Source organism: Sciurus vulgaris (genome assembly GCF_902686455.1).
Source record: "Sciurus vulgaris genome assembly, chromosome: 3".
Taxonomy (NCBI): Eukaryota; Metazoa; Chordata; class Mammalia; order Rodentia; family Sciuridae; genus Sciurus; species Sciurus vulgaris.
The window spans coordinates 78775991-78795247 of record NC_136463.1 but is presented as its reverse complement, the minus strand read 5'-3'; the positions used below and the strand labels follow the sequence as shown (position 1 = coordinate 78795247).

At 36.8% G+C, this 19257-nt stretch overlaps 1 long non-coding RNA gene across 3 annotated transcripts in view; it reads left to right on the top strand.

Moving 5' to 3' along the window:
• LOC306658095 overlaps positions 1-19257 on the top strand; it is a 173874-nt gene that overhangs the window by 59345 nt on the left and 95272 nt on the right. The window contains exons 3-5 of one of the 3 annotated variants that reach the window (XR_013762956.1): positions 10834-10922; positions 12524-12635; positions 13829-16052. This is a non-coding gene — a long non-coding RNA (uncharacterized lncRNA). Of the gene's footprint in view, positions 1-10833; positions 12636-13828; positions 16053-19257 lie in introns of those variants that run through there. The other 2 variants (XR_013762955.1, XR_013762957.1) reach the window with 2 other exon arrangements.

Genomic DNA, 19257 nt, shown 5'->3' with positions numbered 1-19257 from the left:
ACAGACAATTTACAAAAGAAGAAGTACAAATTAGCCAGTAATTATGTGAAAAAGGTTCAACTTCTTTAACCTTCAGGGAAATGCACATCATTCAACCAGAATGACAATCATTAAAAATACAAACAACAATAAATGCTGGTTAGGATGTGGGAAAAAAGGATCACTCATACACTGTTGATGGTAATGTATGTTACTATAGTCACTGTGGAAATCAGTATGGTGGTTCCTCAAAAAACTAAAAATAGAACTTCCATATGATTCAGTTATACAGCTCCTTGGTACATATCCAAAAGAATTAAAGACAGCATACGTACAGATACTTGCACAATTCTCAATTGTCCATCAAGAGATGAATGAATAAAGAAAATGTGACTCACACACACACACACACACACATACACACACACAAATGGAATTTTATTTAGTGACAAAGAAGGATGAAATCATGTCATTTGAAAGAAACTGGAGATCATTATGTTAAGAGAAATGAACCAGAATTGGAAAGACAAGTATTACAGGTTTTCTCTCATGTGGAATTTAGAAAAAAAAAAAAAAAATGAATGTAGGAGGTAGATTATTAGTGAAAAAGGAGGAGATAGGAGAGGTTATGAATGGTTGTTGAGGGGATGGAAATGACCAAAATATGTTACATGCACGTACAGATATGATACAATGAAATCCGCAATGAAAGTTAAAAGCTGTAAAAGAACACACACGAGCTGTAAAGGACTCAAGTCATATTAAATATGAGCACATCTGTAGAATCAAACAACAAAGCAAAAACAATGGCAAACATGGAAACTCTGAAACGGCACCATCCTGGGGTTCAGGAGGGAGGGAACACACACACACAATGTGGGAATGATCACCAAGAAACAGTTCAGTGATAAATAATTTTTTCAAGATGGTTTTGGCTCCACAGAATATTTGTCTATGTCTGGAAGTATTTTTGGTTGCCACACTGGGGTGGGGGTATGTGTCCTGGTATCTAGTGGCCAGAGGCAAGTGATGTTGCTAAAGACCCTATAACAGACAGGACGAACTCCCACCAACCACACACACCAAAGGGTCTCCCTGACAGTAATGCCAACAGTGCCAAAGGGAGAACCCTGGTTCAGAAGAACTTAAAAAGGAACCTTGGCAAATAAAACAGAAAACAATAACAAAGGAGCAAAACCAGAGAGTGAAGAAGGAATGAAAAGCTGAGGAAGCATACCGGGGGTCCTTGAAACAGCTGTTGTCATCAGAATGGAAAATGAAACAAGCAAAATCAGCGAGATGGAAACATTGAAAGAGACCTGGTAATATGAAGGACAAAATAGGTGTGACTAGTCTCCCTGAACTGACATTTTTAATAATGGAGCAAAGCTGATTTCAAAGGCATAAAATGATAAAATCTTTTTTTCTTCTTCTGAAGGAAGACCCAATCTGTTCATCAAAGAGCAGATATGGTTCATACCAGGCTCCCTGGGGACATGAGAAGGGACTAAAGGACTAATTCTAACCCACACTAGTCCAGGCATCTTCCAAATGACAGTTTATTTTATTAACAGAAAACTTCCCCCATGAATGACCGAATAAAAAGCTTTTTAAAAATCACTTTTAAAAACCTGAAAATAAATGAGGATCCTCCTAGAAAAATTCAGGTGAGAACATTAACCAAGGGCATTATTTGTGGTATTTGAAAAGGATGTGACGTAAGAGTAATAACTTTTACTCTATTAATTAATTTTATTATGATTATTGTTTGTGGTGCTGAGGATCAAACCCAAGGCCCCCAGAGTACTAAGTGTGCATTCTGCCACAGAGCTGCATCCCAAGCCCTCTGTCTTTGGGGGGCTGAGATGTGACGGGACCTGACTGCACACTGATGTGCCTTCCTGTACTGCTATCACGCACTTGGTAGCACAGGTCTGGTCATCTCCCCAGGTCCCTGTTCTGTAAATTTCTAGAGAGGTCTTGGGGACTAGTATGGAAGCCCCCAAACTACTCTGATTCCCTAACAAGTCAAGGAAGCAAAATCAGAATGTATTAAGGATGAAGTAATTTTTAACTTTCCTTGGTCTGGTGGCTGTTGGGGTTTTATCAGTAGGAGACAGAAATTGTAGATGAATCACATTAGGTATCTGCAACAAATACTTGATTAGAAATAAACTAGAATGGTGGATGGAAAAGCAAACTCTTGTCTTATCACCCAGTTTATTTCTGACTAGAAAACTCTTTCTCTTCTACCATGGCAGTAAGTTCTTTTTGTTTGTAAGGTTTTTTTTTTTTTTCCTTTTATTTTTTGAGAGACAACTTACATTAAAGACGTGGAAAGTTCCTGGAATACAGCATGTTCCAATCAAAGATTTTTACTTTTTCATCTTGAATGGGTATACCATGCGGTAGTCATTATTTAGGAAAGACTCATGTTCTATGCGTATCTTGACAGAATTAACAACTTTTCCCAAAAGTCCACTCAGTTGCTCAGTCTGTAATATGAATAGATCTCTTAAAAGAAGACGAACAGCCAAAAGGCATGTGTGTGGTTAATCATTTGGGAAGATGAGGGAGGGAGAAAATGGAATAGACGTGTAAAGCCAAACCCTCTTCAGATTCCTTCCCTTTTCCCACAAGAATGCTAACATGCTGCTTTTACTGTGGTCACACTTAATTTATATTGTATCACTAATAGGGTGACAATATGTTAATTGAATTTGTTCAATTTGTTGTTCTTGTACTTTGATGATCAAAATAAATATAATCGGTGGGGTCAAACTATGATTGTTCATTCAGGGCACATAAGGGGAAACAAACAGACAATTGGAGAATTGTTTGATAAAGAGAAATTAAACTTAAGATGAGAATGTGGTCAGAGTGCTAACAAATTATCCTGCACAGAACCTATAAAATTTCCCAGAGAAATATAAATAGTAAGGGAGACCCAAAGGATCAATAAAAATGGTCAGAAGGCGAAGGAGGAAAGCCCACCGAGACAGGATTAGCTTATGCAAAACTTGGCAGAAAGTGAGAGCATGTTGCTGACTTCTGGTGTTTCCTTAGGCAAATATAAAGATACACTTCTACTCCCTTGCTTATTCCAAAGGTAAAAATACTCACACTTCTCAGCCTTGTGTCTTCAATTAGCGATCTTCTGCAGATCTTCCCATATAGGTATATTAATTTCCACCTACTTAGGATTTCAATGAATGAGTACAGCAGAATTTAACAAGCCCTGGTTGATGACCTCCTGGGTGATTTGATGCTATTGTAAAAACCATGCTCTGAACAAAATTGAAATATTTTCTCAGTTCCTCATTTGTCTTTCCATGTGTTTTTGGAACTATACTTAAAGCCTCTTATTTAGATGTAGTCTAAAACACTTTCTTTTGTGGCTTGAAATTCCTCACCTTCTACACAAAATTTCTCATATTTGGGTTTATGTTAGACCTTTCCATTTCTTTGTTTTGACTTTCTATTCATTTTTCCAGTACTGTATGCGAGGATTGTTGCATCTTGACAATACATTTAATGTCTCTCAAGGCTCCTTATTACCTTTTTACTTTCAGTGTCATTAGAGCATATAATTCATTGTTTATGTAAGGTTTAGAATTTTAGCTTATCTAATTCTGAAATAAACCCTGATGTCTTGATGTTAATTTATAAATAACTTACAATGGACATCTTTAGGAGATTTGTCATTCTATTAAAATCATGCTATATATAAACATATTTCTATTGGGTCAAATCTGCTTTTGAGTTCTTAAGGATTTTCCTAAGTTTCTGCATGCAGTTGTTTTATGTATATATCTTGTTATATGTATGCCAGCCTTGTTTTTTCCTGTTAGAAAAGCGAAGTCTTCCTTTCCATTATATCTCTTTTGTTCCTTTTAGTTGTTTTTCACTTGTTTGTTTTCAGTTTCCTTTATTATTAATTTTCTTAAATTTGCTTTTAACTGATGCATAAAATATAACATTATACATATCCAGGAGATAACATGATGTTTTGAGTCAAAAATACATTGTGTAAAGTTTATAACAATTTACCATATTTATTTCCTCAAAAATGTATTATTTCTTAGGTTAAAATTTTTGAAGATCCTTTCTTTTAGCTTTTTGAAATACCCAACACATAATTGTTATCTGTGGTCATCCTATTGTGTAACAGTATACCCAAACTTCTTACTTTTATCTAACTGTAACTTAGTATCCTAATCAACCTTTCCCCTTTCCCACCCCAACTTAACCACCATTCTCCTCTCAACTTCTATCAGAGAATTTTTTTAGTTTCCACATTTGAGTTATACATGCAGTGCTTTTCTTTCTATGCCTAGATAATTTCATTTACTGTAAAGATATTTAGTTCCATCCCTATTGCCATATGTGACAAAATTATGTTTTTGTGGCTGAAGAGTATTCCATTTTGTAAATATAGCACATTTTGTTTATCCATGTATCAGTTTATGGACACTTAGATTGTTTCCACTTCTTGGCTATGTGACTACTGCTGCAGTGAACATAAACTCACAGATGTCTCTTCAACACACTGACTTCACTTCCTTTGAATATATATTCACTAGTGAAATTGCCCCATCATCTGGTGGTTGGTTCTTATATGAAAACCCCATCTCATTTTATGGTGTTTTGTCCTTCTTCCAGAAACTTCGAATCTTCCTTTTACACAATTATATCATTCACAAAATAGTGTGTTTTAAACCCTTTTGCAACTTTTAATCTGAGATCTTCAGTTTTGATATATTAATGCCTCCAATAAGAAAGTTAAAAAACATAGAAGTTTGGGGAAAGTGAAAATCTTTGTCTTGCTACTGTCTGAAAGAAGAGGCAGTGTTTACCAGGATCTGCCTACCCTCTAATCTAGATCTGGGGTGTGTGTATGTGTTTGTGTGTATTCACATGACCATGTATAAATAAGTAACCACCAACTTCTATTATATTGTATTTGTTGTTGTTTTACCAAGAATGCAGATTAATATTATTAAATCTTATTTTTGTGGAGTAGCACATATAAGGTCTATAATTAAATGAAATAACATACTTGTATAAATCTATTTCTTAAGAGTGAACCATCCTTGAATTCCTAGCATAAGGGTTTGTTTAAAAAAAAAAGTCCAACATTTTTTGCTTTGTGAATTTTTATTTTTGGATCAATATTATGTTTTCTGCATTAAAATAATTTTAAAAGGCCCTTTGCCCCTACATTCGGAAACATTTCAAATAGTAATGCAATTTTGCAACTTGGGTGCAATTCTCCTATGAAGCCTTTTGTTTCTGATGTTCCATGTACTGTTGTCAAGGTTTTCTACTGTGTAGAAATCACTCTATTCAATTTCTGTGCTTAAGAAGTCAGCTTTGGCAAAAAATATTTTGTTATAATATTATCTATTTCATTCAATTTTCTGTTATTTTTTGTTGTTGTTTTGAGTTTGAAAGAAAAAATCTTGCAGTTTATTTTCTTATTTTTGTTTCAGTGATTATTTTCCACTTATAAACACATTGTGTTTCTTTTATAGATTTTTTTTTCTTTTTTTCCTCAGGTAAATTAGTGTTTTTTTTTTTTTTTTTTCAAATTAAAAACACTCATTTATTGGTATTTTTGTTGTTGGAGGTAGTGGTGGTGATTTATTTTCCAAAACATAAATTTGTGTTTTAGCATTAAGAATTACTTCTTTCTATTTCTGTAAATGTGGTTATTTTTCAACTTTTTGTTCTAACATTCAGTAAGATGCTTAATTTGTGTATACTCATTATTTCTTCTATATTTTATGAGTATTTATAATGATGCTTTTTTCTGAGCAAATCTTTTGCAGCATCTTGACTCTAAATGTATTGTTTTCATTATCATTATTTTCTAGATGTTTGCAATTTGGATTTGTTCTTATCTTTTAACCTCAGAGTTGTTTATTAAAGACTGAAATTTTTCATGATGCTCAAACATTAGGTTTATGTGTATAATATAAATGTTAGGATATTTTGTGTGTGTGTGTTACTGATAATTGAACCCAGGGGTCCTCTGACACTGAACCACATTCCCGTCCCCTTTTACTTTTTATTTTGAGACTGTTTTGCTAAGTTGCTGAGGTTGACCTCAAACTTGTGATTGTAGTGCCTCAGTCTCTCAAATTTGGATTAAAAGCATGTGTCATCTAAACACATGAGAATTTTAGTCACATAAGAACGCTTACCTAGCACAGCAGAGAGTGGGTGATAAGGGAACAAACTGTAGAGTATCTCTATATTTGAAGAGTGCTACTATTCAAAGATAAATTACAGGTTGCCTGCCTTTGAGCGGTCCTGAATGTAGTACGTGAAACAAGGAGATGGATTTGAGATACGTAAATGGAGTGTGATTAAATTTCCCAGTGATTCATTAAAAGTACTGCTTGAGGCTGAGAAGAGTTAAGGCTACTGACCAGGGCTAAGTCTTGAGCAACTGTATGGAAGGCAGAGCCATTCACTGAGGCAGTAACTGATGGATGAAGAGCAGGCTTGGAGAGAAAGACAAGAAGAGATGTGGCGATTGGATTCTAGGTACCTGAGAGGAACACCAGAGTGATGTTCACAAGATAGTTGGGTATTCAAAAAGTGTCACTAGTTTAATATTAGAATGAGTTAGTAATTGGATATATGGAAATGGCTGAGAGTAGAACTTCAAAATAATAAGAAAGAAAGGAGTGGGGAAGGGAGGAATCTTCAGTGCTTCAGGCATGATGGGCCAGGCAGAGGAACAGTACCACATGGTGAAGGCTGAGAAAAAGAATCCAGCCCTTGTTCCACTGAACTGTGAGTGCCTTGAGGAGGACCCAGAATCTGAATCAGGGGACATCACTGGGAGAGCATTAATTAAATATGCACATAAATGGACGCGTGGGAAGAGCAATTTTCAAAAACCAAGACACATTATTGAAAACTATTATGCTTATTTAATCAGAGAAAACTGAATCATAAAATAAATGTTGCTTACGCTGGCACTTTCAGGACTGGACTGGCCTTGGTGTGCTACCTCTGGTTCCATCGCAGTCCTTGCCCAGTGGCAGAACACAGTCTCAGTCGGTCCCTCTCACTGTGCTTTAACATCCGCCGGCACCATCCTTCTGACAGCCAGTTATTTAACTAAGTTATCAGCAAGCAGGTAATAGCCCCTCAGTTCAGTCAAAACAGTCAAATTAGTTGTACATGTAGATGTGACTTTCCTTCACTAAGATTTATGACATGGAAAGGGATGAATTAGAAAATAGAACAATAGCTGCCTGTATGTGACAGATGTGGCATCTGTCTAAAGAGAAAACACATAGTATTTATTGTCACCGAAGCTTGGAATAGCTTTAAAAGAAAACGAAAATATGCTAACTGCATTCCAGTGATTGAAATGTACAATTTTGGAAGCTTTCATGGAAAGAAGGAGGAAAAACGAAGACAGCAGTTGAAGTCCTAAATGGGGTAATGTGTGAGTCAGCCCTATCAACCACAATTATAATTTTTACAATTTGTGATGTTTTGATCCAGGAAAATTTCTTCAATGGCATTTCCAAGGAAAAAAAGAATCTTAAAAAAAAGTATGTTGGGAAAAAGCCATCTGGTTGAAATTGGACATAATTGTATTTTCAATGCAATCAAAATACATATTTAAAAAATCTAATATATATACTTGACCCTGTGTGCTTACTTAAGAATGTGTGCTCTTCCCTTCTCTCATTCAAAACAAATGCACAGTAATAACAACACCCTACCTATTGGGCAAGACTGCCAGACAACTTCCTATTTGATGGACAGTTACCCTTCAGAAATAACAAGTAAGCCTCAGGCCTCTATCATTTTGTGACAGTTTATCTTATTTTGACTAATGAGATTTTTAATATTGCACCATGGTTTGTGCCTTGCTTTGTGATGTTGTTTTGCTGTTGTTTTGCATTGATGTTTAATTTCTTCCAAACCTGAGTGAGCACAAGCTATTCTGTCCATTGGATAGATCTACTTATTTGTTGGATAAATAAATGTTGCATTCTTCCTCTCCTCCCTGTCTCTCTTCCTTCCCACCCTTCTTTTTCCATGCTTTGTTTTACACAAATGCGTCATCAGATCTCAGCCTGCCCCTCTACATTGGTGACTTCTGCTGGGAGTGACTGTTCAGCACCTTGATCTCCCCACCTATTTACCTGTGCTCCATTCTTTTCCTTTTGTGCCATCCAGAGCTGACATTAGTCCGGTTTGGGTCAGGAGTCTGCTGAACTGCTTAGTTTGCTGACATGGGAAATCCAATCTGGAAGTACCATTTCAGTTTTAATGGCTAATATAAGTGGTTTAAAAAATTTCCAGTGAATGCCTAATTAGAGCAAATGTTTTTCTTACTAACAAGTAATTATAGCATTCCAGACACGTTTCCTCTAATTAAACAAAACTGTTTGGTTAATTACAATGGTGAGGCAGGACACAGTGAATACTGTCTTTAACGTGCTTTTGCAGACATACTCTTCTGGGTAAGAGCACATCAAAGTTTTCTTCTGTGAACTCTCAGGGCAGATTCTGGTGGTATGCCATGAACAAAGGCAAGTTGTTTAACTGGAGGCTCAATGCATCCTCATATGATAGAGATGTCACCATGGAGTTCTTTCTCTCTCTCTCTTTCTCTCACTCTCTCTTTCTCTCTCTCTCACTGAAGAACAAATTATTCCAGAGTAAATGTGGTGGCTGCCTGAAACTGGAATCAAAGGTCTTAATCAAGACCCAAGTTAAATTTTAAAATTATATGCATTTTGTGTTATGTACTATAAGAAGTCTGTTTTAGTTTTAATTTTAAAAAGTTTCCTATAACTGTTTGATCTTCCAAAAAATAACTATGCTCAACTGGAGCTTCCTGGGTTTCTAGCACAGTGCAATATACCTCTGTGGTTATGGTTAAAGGGCAGGAACTATGTTTTTGAAAGCAAAATGCATCCTCTGAAAGCTGTGATATGTGCTTATGGTATATGCTTATGGGTGTTGATCTCATCTGATGACCATAGAGGTTATAAGTCACTTTCCTCTTTTAGATCATATATATTGAACTACTGTTGAAATTTGAAATTAGATCCTACAAGGGTACTCTTGGGCTATGTACACAGTGTTCAGAAGTGTTCCCACAGATAAAGGTAATTAGATATTTGGTCCCATTCATCTCCTTGAACCAAGTTGTCATAACAGTGTAATAGGAAGCCCCTGAAACAAAGTTTAGACATAACAATTCAAGAAGGACAATCATGCTCCCTGAATCAGGTGAGTTACAAAAACTAACATGGGAAGATCCATCTGCATGTGGTTGTGTAACATAAATATTTGATCCTAGAGAGATGTGACTGAGGAAAGATGATCATGAAAACCAGTTGTAAGAGAAGACTGCTGGAGAAAATGTTTCACTTAAGCCCTGAGGGCAGGTTCATAATTTAGTAAGAAAGAGTATTCACACACAAGAATTGACCTGGAAGAAGTCAAGGAATAGAATGGGCCAAGGTGAATGAGCAGGAAGAACAGAATAGGGAAGATTAAAATTGAAGATAAAAACAGTGGAAATACATGACAGAAGCTTGATAGAGACCAGGACTAAGATTTAGCTTTGTATAAAATCATGCCTGTGTGTTTCTTGGTGTCATTTAACAAGTGCTCACTGCATAGGAGAATTGATTCACCCTTTCCAGGTGTAGGAACCATGACTGTCCACCAAACAATGAGGTGAGGGAAGCCAAGCCCTATGCTGAGTTCCCTTTGAGAAGCCCACTTTTAAGTTTTTATTAATATTCTCACAGAAAAATTTATACTCATGTTAAAGTGTTAATGAGTGCCGACTTTTTCTTCTATTATGATGATGATTATTAAAATTATCATAAAGATATATCTATTAACAGTACTTGGACTTTTGCAAATAATTACAATTTTAACTAGAGTCAGTGGCCCTGCTTGATACTTGAAGTGCCTTGTAAAGTTCAAAGGGAATCAGGTATTTGATGCCTTAAATCCTTGTACACCTTGTTCACTTAAAATACTCACTAATCCTTTTCCTAGATCCTAACTCAGAAGAAGCATCTTAATGTTCATTAAAACTTCAGCCTCTGTTTAGGTGGCCTATTAGCTGTGTTGCCGTGTAACAATTTGATTCTCTAAGCTCTCAAGTTAGACCATTAATCTAATGTAATCAAGATTTGAAAGACAGGCTTATCAAAGGTAAACACAAAGACATTGTTCTTCTAAGGAATACTTTGTTTCCTGATATGCCATTTGCAGTCTAAATGTAGTTCCCTGCATGATGGAATGAATTAGAATTACATTCTAATTCATTAGAATTACGAGGACAAATAACGGAGTAAATAAACGTGGATTTCGAGGCATGGATTTCAGGTAGCAGAGAACTCAGATAAGTTTGAACTGCAGCCTGCATTATAACTAAAAACACAAAACATGGAATTTACTTTTGCATTATTTTTTTAGGGTGTAAAATTGAGCTCAAGAAAGCCCTGATGTCCTAAAGTTTACTAAGTGTCTGAAGTGAACTAATTACCAGAATGAGTCTGAGTAAGTTACTTTCATCACGCCTCAGTTTTCCTTCTGTAAAATGAAAGTTCAAATTTTTAAGGGCCGTTTTGATTCCTTGCACTGGTGATTCCAAGTGAGGTTTGCTTCAGCTAGTAGGCCACTAAGAGCTACACTTTTATTTGTTTTGTGGTTTCCCTCTTTTTAGTTACTAGAAAGAGTCCATGAATCATTTTTTCTCTATTTCTTTGATATTGGAAAACTATGGGTGGTTGGAAGTTTAGAATTTAAATCATATTCATTTGTCCTTTTTCTTCTTTTTTTCTCCACCAGGCATGTGCACTTGTGAAACATTTTTCTTCTTCCATCTCTGTTCTGGTGACTCCTTGGGACTATCAGAAGTGATCTGCTGCTTTCCCTCTGTTAGTAATGGAGGAAATAACTTATATAGAGGAGACTGTATCTTCAAAGGATTCTCATGTGCAGTACTTGATGTTTATTTTTGAAATTGTATCATGATGTAGGAAGCATCACTGCCCATTTCACACCTGAACGAATCCATTGCAGCACTGGAACTTGAACTACTCTATAAAATGCATTGGTGCCATGAGTTGTAAGTCTTTCCCACAGTCACCCTCTAAAAAGAAAATCTGTTGATTTCCTGCACACTCATAACACCTAAGATAGTAAGTGTGAATCCTCTTCATGCCGAGTAATTTTCCATGTATCTCTGGACACCAATTGTGTTCCTAGCAATTTAACTAAATTCTTGTAGAAGTTCCCTGGAGTTAGAGCAAATTCACAGTTCAAGGGCTCAGACCCATAAGACTGTCCACTGCAGATGCCAACTCCAAGTCCTATGTTGTCACCTGTACAGAAAATTAGGCTCTAAATCTGGGGTCCTTATAATCTTCTCCTCCTACTTGATAATTCCTATAAGGCTTACAAAACCCTGGGGTATGTTTTTTTTTACTAGTTCATTATAAGGGTCATTACAAAGGATACCAAAGAACAGGCAAAAGGAAAAGAGGTATAGGATAGGGTGTGCGGTATGAAGCAGAGCTTCCAGGCCCTCGGGGGTGTGCCACTCATTCAGGACCTCCAGGTGTTCAGCAACCTGGAAACTTTTGAAATATTTTTGTTTAAGATTTTTTATAGATGTTCTATTATGCAGTATGATTGACTAAATCATTGGCTTTTGCTTATTAGTTCACTCTCCAGCCCTTCTCCCCTCCCAGGAGGTGAGGGTGTGGGGTTCAAATTTCCAATCCTCTAATCCCATCCCTGGCAACCAGCTCCATCGTCCCAGTCCCATCTTTAAAGGGTTAATTTATTAGCATAAACTCAAGTGTGGTTGAAAAGCATTTATTATGAATAACAACACATGTTCTTCTCACTCCTTTCATTCAAGACATCTCAAGTGTTTTAGGAGCTCCTTATCAGGAACTGGGTGACAGAAACCAAGTACATACTTCTCATTTTGTCTTTCCCATCACCCGTGCTTACAGACACACACAACTCACAAGTACCTAAGGACAGAAATGCCCAGCAGTGAGGTCTCTAGGCCTGTCATAAGATGTTGTAAGATCATTGTGAAGACTAAAATATAACAGAGAGCAGAAACACAGTAAAAACTCAGATGTAATCACAATTGTTACTTGAGGTTTCTCAGGTAGGCTATGATGGATCCTACCTGGATATGGTTGTAAGAACTATAAATATCAGAGTATCTAAGATTTGATGCCTAGTGGCTTCTTAGGTAATGGGAGTTTTCTTCCTTTAAGCAGTTCTGACTCTTGGATTGTTAGCAACTCTGATTAACTCTTCCATCAGATTGACAAGTCGCTGATACACCATTAATCGGTTGGCTTAGTTATTTAATCACATTGTGCTTTAGTTATTAAAAAAATACAAACAAAAAACACCTACATTTCAATGGCTTTAAACAGTAAAGGTTTATTTCTTGCCCTTGGTTCATGTCATCTGTGAATTTAGCTGAGATTCCATATCTCCTGAATCCTAGAATGTGGTGGTAAAGAAGACCCCATGTAGGACATACTGGTCTCAGACCACAGAGGAGAAACACAGATGATGGAATTACCACAGCTGTTTTTAGCAGTTCTGCTCAGAAACAGGTAAGACCACTTGCAATCCATTTAATTGGTTGAACAAGTCAGATGGTCCAGACTTCTGTCAAGATGCTGGGAAGTATAATTGCCATAAAGGCAGAGATACTCAATATTTAGATTTAGTAATCAACTATAAGCTATGGGATTTCTAAAAATATTTTAGTTGTTTCACTCTAAGTGAATAATGACAAACTTTAATTCCATATTTATGTGTTTATTTATCTATATATTAGTTGCCAGGTGTACCTTGAAGAACTTCTGTATTCAACATGTTGTGTTACATATTGCAGGTGATAGAAATAAAGAAAATGCAATCTATATGTAAGCTACAAAATATTTGATAGGGAGAAACAGAAAAAAAAAAAAAAAAAAAAAACAGCTTACTGTATTAGAAGAATGCCTCTCTGGGTGTGTGCTTGTGGGTGTATGTGTTTAGAAAATAGTCATGGTATCAAACTCACACAGGTACACACACACACACACACACACATGCACACTTCCACAAATGATGAGAATTCATGCTAAGTCTTTTCAAAGCCATAAAAGGAAGAGAGAAAATAAGTGAGCCAAGAAACATTGCCTTAGCATGTATTCGATGTCTAGGAAATATAATTCATAAAAGCAGGGTTAACACCTTCTTCTGTTCACTTCTCTGTAGGAACTCAGTGACTATTCTTTGGAAAAGAGAAAAGAAAGTCACTGAACACATGGATTCAGAGTGAGGACAGAGTGGTGCATGTATAGCAATGCACACTGAGGAATTGTGTAGCGAAACTCTTCCCTAATGGCGACAGCACTGTTTGCTCAGAGTCTCAGACCATCGGAGTCCATGTGTCCAGCAAGAAGGCAAGGAGTCATTGGAGAGAGACTGGCAGGCTGGGGCCCACTCTTCTGAGAGTGCAGTTCTTACCTGCTTACAGAGAGCCAACTGGAGCTTTCTGTGGAGATGGAGCTGTTTAGGTTCCAGGTCCTAGTCACTGAAGGACTAGAGGAATCTTCCTGGAGCATAAGAGGCACCATGTTCTTGCTGGGCTTACATGAGACAAACCATGTTGATAAGGAAGTCCATGGTGACTCAAAGTCTAGGACTTACCAGGAATTACTTGTCTCAATATCCTGGCTACTCATTTATATGTAACATGAATTTTTTTGATATGTTTTTCCCATAAATTTAACTTTTTGGTAAAACTTTGTTCTAGAATATATGTAAGAAGTGATGTGCCAGGAAAAACAACTGATTGGTAGAAGAAATCCAGTATTCCTGGATGGACTGCATACTGTAACATAATGTCAAACCATCCACAAGATTCAAAGACCCTGGAAAGAAAGCCTGTATTTATGTTGCCAGAAATGAACTGAGCATCCTCCATGTGTCAGGTAACTGGGAAATGGGTGGGAAATGGTGGCTTCCTTGCTTTCCATCAATGGAGTTCATGAGATGTCTCTTTATTTTTCCAACCCCACAAACGTTGGCATAGTGCCAGTGGGATGAATCAGTAGATACTAAAAAGCCTTCTAGAGCATATTGAAACATGTTTCTGTTTGGCAAACTCAATTCAATTCTGTTTCCTTAATTGTCTAACAAGCATGTGTTGAACTGCCTGCCAGTATTAGGTGCTGTGTGGTGTTCTGCGATTTCAGTGGTGAGGAACACTTGAACCATACTTTTCAAGATTTCATTAGCAATAGAAGAAACAGGTCATCTAATTTTAAAGTGACAGTGTAGTTGGTACTTTAGTAATGGTACATGTGCAGAGCCAAGAAAGGTGCAATTCTCTCTGGAAGGTTCAGATAAAAACTCAGGAATGTGCTATTGACCAAACTCCATTTGGGAAGTAAAAGTAACCAGGTCGTGAAAGCTGGGTGTGGATATACTTTTGAGGTGCTAACAAGAATTGAGTCTCTCTTGTCATGAAAAGCAATGATCAGGAACAAATATATGGCCAGAACTGGGGAAAATACAGGGAATTATACAGAATCTACGTTTTTCCATGGAGAATGTCTTTTCCTTAATGAATCAACAATAAAGAATTTAATGCTGGGGAGTGATATTGGCCAAAAGATATTGCTATATTATATACATTTGCAAATATGAAACAACAAATTCCATCATTATGTACAATGTAATGTACCAATAAAAATGTAGGAAAAAAGAATTTGATATTATAATTTTATTGTGTGCCTTTAAGAGCTAACAGGACTGAATTCTGTAACATTGTGGTTTTGAAACCAAACCATAAATTTACATAACTGCAATGTAAACAGTTTCAGATTGTAACTCTAAACTATCAAACAACAACTACTATCAATTATTTTGTTATTGACTAGCTCTATAGTTGTAATGCAGACTGCATGTACTTCTTGTTCACATTTTTATTATATTATTTCTCAATTACATTTTTACTGCAAATTTGGAGGATTTACTTGATATAATCATTGAGTACAAGCAGAGTGCTAAGTATTTAAATGAGAATGCTATCAAATGAGTCTAATTTTTCTTGTACTATTGCAACCAGATTATTTTAATATGTAAGATTTATTAAAACATATTTCAATTATGCTGAACATTTAAATTAAGCAAGCATTCCGCACATAATACTGCCTCCCAATAAGGTTGACATTTACAAGATGGCGAGTAACATTTTGTATGCTTATTTCTTAAGTACTTTTGATTTTGTCAATACAAGATAAATTAGTCAAGATCAGCAAACTATGTTTAGGTATTTGGATTAATCGGGTGCTCCATCTTGTCTGCAATATTGATGGGAATGTTTAGCAACTGTACCAAGTAGACTGAGTGGCAAAAATGAATACAGATTTTGTTGTAAATTGCAAATAAGCACAAAATTAATCTGGTTGACTTAATCAGGAATACAGAATAACATTAGCATTTTAAATAATTTTATTTTGATTTGCAGAATTTATTGGCAATGTAAAATAGCCATTTTACAAATTCACAGGAAAAAATGGCGAAGAGAATATCTTTTGCAAATTAATAAAGTTTATGTTGTAGAGACTCATTTTTGACACTGAGCATCTGATGGTATAGTTTAGGAAAAGACCAAGCATTCTAACAAAAAATAATGGTCTATTCATCACATGAATGGTTTAAGACGTCCTTTCTAATTGAAACTCTAGAGTCAAACACTGGGTGGTGAATTAAGAGCTATTGGCGTAACCTATTCTTCATGTTGACCAAAGTTCTTTGAACTTTACTCCACAAACCCTCTTCTCCTGTGGCATCCATGGGAATGGTTCCAGGAATCCTGTACATCCACAGATGTTCAAGTCCCTTATAGAAGCCCCTTATGTAAATTGGCATAGTGTTTGAGTCTTGTGTACTTTGTCATCTCCAGATTACTTATAATACCTGATACTACATAAATATTATGTCAATAGTTATTTTACTGTATAGTTTAGGGAATAAGGATAAGGCAATCTTATGCATGTACAATAAAAATATATTTTCTTTTTTTTTTGTAAATAAATGGGATACATGTTGTTTCTCTGTTTGTACATGGCGTAAAGGCATACCATTTGTGTAATCATAAATTTACATAGGGTAATGTTGTTTGATTCATTCTGTTATTTTTTCCCTTCCCCCCACCCCTCCCACTCCTCTTTTCCTTCTACACAGTCCTTCCTTCCTCCATTCTTGCCCCCCTCCCTAACCCTAACTCTAACCCTAACACTAATCCCTCCCACCCCCCATTATGTGTCATCATCCACTTATCAGTGAGATCATTTGTCCTTTAGTTTTTTGAGATTGGCCTTTTCTAAAATATCTTCTTTTTTAAACTTGAAAAAATATTGAATTGATGCTTAAAATGGTGCATAATTATGGGGTGCCATGGCATATTTTAATAAAGGTATGCATTATATAATGTTCAAATATGAGTAAGCATATCTATCTCCTCAAACATTAAAAATTTCTTTGTGGTGAGAACATTCAAAATATTTTCTATTATTTTTGAAATGTAAATTACATTATTCTTAACTACCAAGTATTATACCTGAATTTATGTTTTTAAATTATAATTTGATACCCTTTGATCAACATTTCCCCTTCGCTCTCCTCCCTGTTTCTCATAGCCTTTGGTAATCACTACTCTAATCTCAACTTTTAGGAGATAAGCTTTTCCAGAATCCATGTATAAGTGAGGTCATGCAATAATATTTCAAATATTTTTGATCTGTGATTGTCTGAGGCCATGAATGCAGAGCCCATGAATAAAGAGCTGGGATTTCATTTTGAGCCAGGATTCTCCATAGTCAACATCAGTAGCTGCAGTAAACAACTTTTGAAGGAAGCATAGCCAGCATTATCACCCAACAATTTAATTCCCTTTTCTTTTAATCAAACTTTGTAAGTAAACATGTCTTGCATAAATATTCAGTTTTCATTCACTCCTGTTTTCTCAATTATTCTTCTAATTAGCTCATGATTATTATCAAGCTGATTTAGAATTAATCAGTTTTTCTGAACACATTTGTAAAAAGGAACAAATTTAATCATTTTTTCCACTTTTAATTTCAAAATTATCTAAGGAACACAGTTGCCTTTGGGATAGAACCGTATCTAGTTTCAGTACCATTAACTTGAGGGAGTGCTCATGTAGGTAAATTGTCTTTGAAAGAAAAATTAACCTTGAGAAAATAACCCAATATATAGTGTATGCAGGATACATGGGATAACACAATCCCTTCTGTACCAAGACCTGACCCATGGAGAGAAACCTGTGAGACCTCTAAGGAAAAGACCATTTTCTAATATCTCTGCATCCCTAGGACAGGGTAAGATGTGATCTGCAAACGTTTGATCTAATCACTTAGCAACATTTATTGATTAACAACTATGAAAAAGGCTTTGTTCTAAGAAATTGCCTCCTTTCCTGTTATTTATTCTAGTTGAGAAATAGAAAAGTAAAACAGATTAACAAGTACATGTGTAATGTTTCAGATAGTGATAATTGTGGAAAAAATAAGTCCAGGGTGGGAAATGTCTTGAACTCTGGGTGGTTGTGGTTTGGTTTAATACAGAGTAGTAAAGAAAGACCTTATTTCTTTGGTGGCATTTGACCAGAGGTAAGCAAGACTATGTGAGAGAAGAAAATATAGTGTAGAAAGAATAACAAGGGAAGGACTGGGGTTGTAGCTCAGAGGTAGAGCGCTTGCCTAGCATGTGTGAGGCACTGGGTTCAATCCTTGGCACCACATATAAAAAATAAATAAAATAAGGCTATTATGTCCATCTACAACTAAAAAAGTATTTTTTTTTTTTTAAAAGAATAATGAACACAAAAGATTGTGCCTGCATGGTTGAGAGAAAAAGAGATCAGGGCAGAAAGGGAAAACACAAGAATGACCTGGAGGACCGAGGACCTCCTAGACCATGACAGGGATTTGACTGTACTTCTCAGTGAGAAGGGGAGCCAAGGGAAGATGATAAGGAAAGATGCCACGTGTTCTCATTCTCAGGACACAGAAGTACTGCACTCAATGGTCTCCTATGGTGAACCTGTCGCTGGCTCTTTGCGGTTTGTCACCGCCTGCAGCAACAACTTGCACGGGTCTTATGGGTGGTGGAGTGGAAACTGAGGCACTTCTATCTTTCTCTTTAGTGCACTGCTTTCTTACTTGTTCATGGAGGATAGAGGAAATGAGGTTTACTTGCTTTGAGAGGAGAGAGAGAGAGACCCCGCTTATCAGAGAGAAAGAAACTTTACTTAAGAGAGAAACTTTGAAAGACAGGCTTTTCTTAGAGCTTAGAAGGAGAGAGGCCTGCCACGCCTTAAAGTCCTGCATAAGGTGCCCTAGTGATGCGTCTCAGTTCTCCCTTCCCCAATCTGCCTTCCGCCGCTGCCCCTACTCCCTGCTGTATTTGTTCTTCTGGCTTTTTTGCTAATGGCTGCTGTGGCGTGTCTTCTCTGGCTAATGCCACGCCGCCTGTCTTCTGCTACTGCTTCTCTGCTAATGGCTGCTGTTGCGTATGTCCCTACTAGCTACTGCCGTGTGTTTTTCCCTCTGGCTGCTTCTAATGGCTGCTGTGTCTCTGTCTCACTCTGCCTAGGCTTATATCACCTCCAGGAAGCAGAGAGCAGGGCCACGCCTCTTACGCAAAGATTAGGCGAGAGGCTCCGAGCAGGCAATTAGTGCTCGAGAACACATGCGCATACATTGGGTGCGTGGACGAGAAAATCACCTGAGTGTGCTTATGTCTATTAACCTCCTCGCTGCCGATGTGATCAGGCGCCATCGTGGCGCCGCCAACATGGCACAGCCCCCAACAGAACCAAACTAGAGAGAGTGTCAGACAGATTTTTCAATTTCTGGGATATTTTGTAGGGCTAAATACTTGACTGTGTTGATGATGGACTGGGAGAAACTGAGAGAAAGCAAGGAAGTTCAAAGGAATATTGTCTCTGGAAACCAGGAATTATAAGTTTATCATTTACTAAGAGAGGGAGGAGGTTAGGATGCAGATCAGATCCAAAGCTGGGGTTTGGACTTGCTAAATTTCAGTTGATTACTGGCATCCAAAGAGTGATAAGGCCATTCAGGTAACTCCAGACGCAGGATACAGGACATATCGACAGACTGGAGAGCAGAAAGCCTGAAGAGTCATAGC